This window comes from Sciurus carolinensis, chromosome 18 (assembly GCF_902686445.1).
Source record: "Sciurus carolinensis chromosome 18, mSciCar1.2, whole genome shotgun sequence".
Lineage (NCBI taxonomy): Eukaryota > Metazoa > Chordata > Mammalia > Rodentia > Sciuridae > Sciurus > Sciurus carolinensis.
The window spans coordinates 25,498,355-25,504,480 of NC_062230.1; positions in this window are offsets into that span (position 1 = coordinate 25,498,355).

Genomic DNA, 6,126 nt, shown 5'->3' on the forward strand with positions numbered 1-6,126 from the left:
TTTTTTAAAATAGATAAAATACTTTAATGACATTTTAAAAACTATCCCACATTTTTAAATAAGAGTATAAACATTCCTCTGAATTTTTTTTTTTGGTGCCTGGGTACTGGAGATTGAATTTGGGGCATTTAACCACCGAGCCACATCCCCAGCCCTATTTCGTATTTTATTTAGAGACAGGATCTCACTGAATTGCTTAGCACACCTCACTTTTGCTGAGGCTGGCGTTGAACTTGGGATCCTTGAGGATTATATGTGTGTACTACCGCACCCGGCTTCTGAATCTTACGTATTATGAAGCTATATTGTATCCCAGTCTATAGAAACATAATTCACTTAAATATTCCCCAGTGAGTAGATCATTTTTATTATATGACCATAAATTATAAATTTATAATAAATATATCAAATATTTTGTGAGTTGATAAATTATTAGAAGTAAAGGCAAAAAGATATGAACATTTTTATTATTGCCATCATTGTTTAGGGATGCTCTTCCACTAATGCTGGATAAGGATGTCAATTCTCTCATACTTGTTCCAGTAAACTATTTTTTCTTATTTTGAAATGAGGGTCTTTCTTTGTTGCCTGCACTGGCTGTGAAGTCCTGGGGTTAAGCAATCCTGCCTCAGCCTCCTGAGTAGCTGGGGTTACAGGTGTGTGCCACCACACTCAGCTTTCCTTGGGGTGGTCTGTGTATAAGATCATATCCTCTGTACATGGACTGCGATTTGACTTTTTTCCAGATTTGGATACCTTTGTTTTTCTCAATCGCTCTTACTAGCTGGGACACCCAGTACTCTCTTACATTGAGCAACAGTGGTTAGAATGGGTATCCTTGTTTCCTGATCTCAGAATTAAAGCTTTCAACTTTTAACCATTTGACTATGCTGTTTGCTCGGGCTTGTCACATATACCTTGATTATGTTGAGTTGTTCTATACTAGTTTGTAGGGTTTTTAGTGTAAAAGGACATGGAATTTTGTCCAATACACTTTCTGCATCTATTATTTTCTGTCCTTCATTCTGTTAATATGGTGTATCACATTTGTTAATTTGTGTATGTTGAAATATTTTTGCATTCCAGGTAAAAATCCACTTGATAATGGTAAATGATCCTCTTAATGTGCTGTTGAATTGTACATCTTGATCTGAGATGATGGCGATTCTTCTCATTTGACCTATTCATAGCATGAGTTGTATTAAACGGATGCCCGCTAACTCCTTTGCCCTTCTGTTAAGGGTAGTTCTTCCTGGTGTTATCACCCTTGCGTATACATTGTGGTAAAGTTAGCATGTTCCTGGAATTTATCACTTAGGATTTTTATTTAAGTTATGCTACCTTTTGAGTAGCATAACTTTTTTTTGTACAAAAGCTTCAGAAGATTTGGAGTCTCTATTTTTTTAATGTTTTTTTATTTTTTATTTTTACAAACTGCATTTTGATTCATTTTCACACAAATGGGGTACAACTTTTCATTTCTATAGTTGTACATGATGTAGATTCACACCATTTGTGTAATCATACATGTATATAGGGTAATGTTTCTCTCATTACATCGTCTTTCCTACCCCCCGTCCCTCCTCCCTCTCATTTCCCTCTACATAATCCAAAGTTCCTCCATTCTTCTCTAACCTCCTACCCCCCACACCCTCATTATGTGTCATCATCCACTTAACAGAGAGAACATTTGGCTTTTGTTTTTTGGGGATTGGCTTATTTCACTTAGCATGATATTCTCCAATTCCATCCATTTACCTGCAAATGCCATAATTTTATTATTTATTATTTATGGTTGAATAATATTCCATTGTGTATATTTACCACAGTTTCTTTATTCATCAACTGAAGGGCATCTCAGTTGGTTCCACAATCTAGCTATTGTGAATGGAGCTGCTATAAACATTGATGTGGCTGTGTCACTGTAGGATGCTGATTTTAAGTCCTTTGGGTATAAATCAAGAAGTGGGATAGCTGGTCAAATATTGGATCCATTCCAAGTTTTCTGAGGAATCTTCATACTGCTTTCAAGAGTGGCTGCACCAATTTGCAACTCCATCAACAATGTACAAGTGTGCCTTTTTCCCCACATCCATGCCAACATCTGTTATTGCTTGTGTTCTAGAAAATAGCCATTCTAACTGGAGTGAGATGAAATTTTAAAATATACTTTATTAGTTGTTGATGGAACTTTGTTTACTTATTTATAGGTGGTGCTGAGAATCGAGCCCAGTGCCTCACACCAAGTGCTTTACCTCCAAGCCACAACCCCAGCCCTGGGGCTGCTCTTTACTGCTGAAGTTTAACCCTAGGGTTTGTGTTGTAAAGTTTATCTGTAATTTAACCATAATGTCTCGGCCTTTTATTTGCTAATTTTTCTGTTGCAATTTTCTCTTTCAAATCAATTTTTTAAATTTATATTTTCTTTAACCACCCAGTTCCTAACTCCCCCCTTCTCATCTATTCAGGCTTATGGGCTAGCTGGTGTTTTATTTTGTTCCACTTTACATTTTTACCTCATGTGGTTTGAAAATATTTTCTCACCATCTGAGGCTGCCTTTTGATTTTGTTTCTTTTGCTGCGAGGGCGCTTTTTAAATGATGCAGTTCTACTTTTTCTTTTGTTGCCTTTGTTTTGGTGTCCTAGTCAGACCAGTGTTGGGGGCCAGTTTCATTCTTTTGCTATAGTTTAGCTCTGGAACAGTCCCCCAAAGTCCCATGTGTTTAAAAAAAAAAAAAATCTTGATTCCTAAAGTGTCGCTGTTGGGAGGTGATGGAGACTCTTAAGAGGTGGACCTAATGGAAGGTTTTAGGTCACGGGGGTGTGTCCTTGAAAGGGGATAATGGGACCCTTGTCCCTTCCCCTTCTTTTTCTCTCTCAGCCACGAGGTACCTCTGCCATGATGTGCAGCTTCACCACAGGCCTGAAGCCACAAGACCCATCTGTCTGGACTGAAACCTACAAAACTGTGAGCCAAGACAAAACTTTTCTCTTTGAGTTGATTATTTTGTGTATTTGTTATAAGAACAGAAAGGCACCACAGGTATCCAGTTTTCCCAATACTGTTTATTAAAGAGACCAGCCTTTCTCCTTGATGTGTGATATATTTTGTGCCACTACCATGTTGTTTTATTATTGCTTTCTGGTATATTTTTAAATTAGATAGTATGATGCCTCCTGCTTTATTTGTTTTGGTCAATAATGGTTTGGTTATTTAGGGGTTTTTTTTAACAAAAAAAATGTCATCAGAATTTCAATGAATTGTGCTCAATCTGTAGATTGCTTTGGAGAGTATAGACATTTTAATAGTATCTTCCAGTGGATGATCACAGAATCTGATCCCATTTGTGACTTTTTCAATTTTTGAAAATCAATTTTGTGGGTTTTTATTTTTAATTGACAAAATTGTGTACACATGTACAATATATTTTGAAGTATGTGTACAGTATGGAATGGCTAAGTTGAGCTAATTTATGCACTACCTTGTGTGTGCTGTGTGAGAAAGCTTAAAATCTCTTAGCAGTTTTCAAGAGTACAATACATCGTTATAAACTAAAGTTACCATGAAAAGTATTCCTCTTAAGTGAAATCTTGTAACCACTGACCAACATCTCTCTAACAGCCCACCCCCACCCACCCCTGGAAACCACTATCCTTTCTGCTTTTGCAGATTAGAACTTTTTTGAATTCCACATCTGAGATCATGAGGTATTTGTCTTTCAGTACCTGGTTTATTACATGTAGGGTACAAGTTCATGTTTCCCAAATGACAGGATTTCCTTATTTTTTAAGGCTGAATAAGTCCTGTTCTGTGTATGTGTACACCATACTCATTCATCCATCAGTGGGCCCTCAGGCTGAGTTCATACCTTGGCTACTTTGAATAAGGCTGCAGTGATCCCGGGGGTGCAGATCTATTTTGATGTGCTGATTTCATTTCTTTGGGGCATAGTCCAGTAGTGTATTCCTGGATCATATGCTGCTGCTTTTCTTCGAGGACTCATCGTACTGTTTTCCATGATGGTTTTACTAACTTACATTCCCACCATAATTCGCAAGTGTTCCCTTTCTCTGCAGTTTGCCATTAGCAGTCTGAGGTGGTATCTTATTGATTTGATTTGCATTTCCTGTTGATTAGTGGTGGTGAGCATCTTTTCATATGCCTGTTGGCCCTTTGTTGAATAGGAACATATTAAATAGAAACCACTATTTGGGTTTTTCTTTTGCTCATTTTTTAAAAATTGGTTTCTTTCCTTGTAGTTCAGTTGCTTTGCTTTGAGTTCCTTCAACACTTTGATTATTATATTTCCTCCTGCCTTGTAAGATTTCTGTAGAGGAATTCCCTGTTAGTCTTATGGGAACGCCCTCAGATGTGATCTTTTCTCTTGCTTTTAGAACCCTTTTTGATACTTGACTCTGCTTATAAAGTGTCTTAGTGTATTCCTGTTTGGGTTGAATCTGATCAGAGAACTTCAGTTTTCCTGCACCTGGATATTTGTGTCTTTTTCCAGATTTGGGAAGTTTTCTGCTATCCTTAAATAAACTTTCTATTCTTGTATCCACATAGTTCACTCTTCTCTTTCTAGAACTCCTATAACTTGAATATTGCTCTCGATGCTGTCCCAAAATTCACATAAGCTTTTTTTGTTGGCAGAATATTGTTGGTTATATTTTTCATTTTACTCATTATACTTTTCAATTCTGGAATTTGATTTTTTAAAACAATTTCTCATACTGGTTATAGTTTCACGGATTTTTCTGAATTGTTTCTCTCTTTTCTTGCAGTTTGCTGAGTTTGAATTCTTTATCAGGCAGTCTGCAAATCTTTGTTTCCAGTTTTTTGGTGCATGCTGTTGTTCCTTTGGTGGTATTATATTTGCCTAATTGTTCTTGATGCCTGTGCACTTGAAGTAGGAACTTGTTCCCATCTTTTCATACTGACTTTGGAAAAGCCTTCACTAGGTCAGCCTGTCCAGAAATTCTGGGCAAGCTTATTGCTGGAAGCTTCAGATAGGCTAACCCAGTGTGAGTGTCGATCAGTAGATGGATGGGCCTGGCACCTAGGTCTGTGAGGTTAGTCCTGGAATCTGGATCCACTGGGATGGGCCAGTTGATTATATCTGTAGGGGCGGACCTGTATCTACCTGGGCTAGCCAGGTGCTAGGGATGGGTCCTGGATCTACAGGGGTTTTGGAACCTGGGGGCTTATGGACTGGCCTGTGTGGGTGCTGACTGGAACCAGGCTCTCCAGGGGTGGTCTTGAAGCCTGGATTCACAGGAGCTGGCCCAGTGCTAGAATTTACTGGGACAGGCCTGGACTTTGGGCTACTAACGCACGGGTCTACAGAGGCAGATCTGGAGGGTAGGGCCACAGGGGCCAGCCTGTTGTTGGATAGGCTTGGAGCATGTGCTTCTTGGTGCCTGAGGCTACTAGGTGTGCCAACCTAGCACTGAAGAGGACCTGAAGCCTATGTGAGGGCCGGATAACGTAGCTCCAGTCTACTACGCCTGGCTTTGAGGCAGGCCTGGAGCCTGATATTGGCCCAGATATCAAGTTAGCTGGGCAGGTCTGGGGGCTCAGGCCGTATGTACTGGCCTGGAGTCTGGGCCCATGGGGGCCTCCTCAGTGTTGTTTTGTGGTTCAAGGCAAGGTGTGCTGCTTGCTTCCCTGCCCTCCCCAATGAGGACATTTACCTACTGCTGTGCTGCCTAGGCAGCACAGACTCTCCTTCCTACGTTCTTCAGTGCATCTTAGTTGTGCTGCACCCAAGCAATCTCTCCCTTAGTTTCCTTCGCTTATGTGCATGTGGAGAGTTGTTCAAATTCATGTTTGGGGAAGGACAGGAGACATGAAAGCTGACATCCCCAATTCGATCTCAATTTGTTTTTCTATCAGTACATTCTTCCTATATTCCTTAAGTTAACTTATCTGTTAAAACACTGAATTCTAAGTATTTAAGGCTCAGACTGAGCACTGTGTTACACAGTGGCACTGAGAGCTCATTTACGCTGTTGCACGTGAAGGGATTCACCTTTGAAAGGTAGAAAGGAACAGAATATTATGGCTGAGACATACTCCAAATCATTGCTGGTAATTTACTCTTTTTAGGCTCATGTATGTTAATT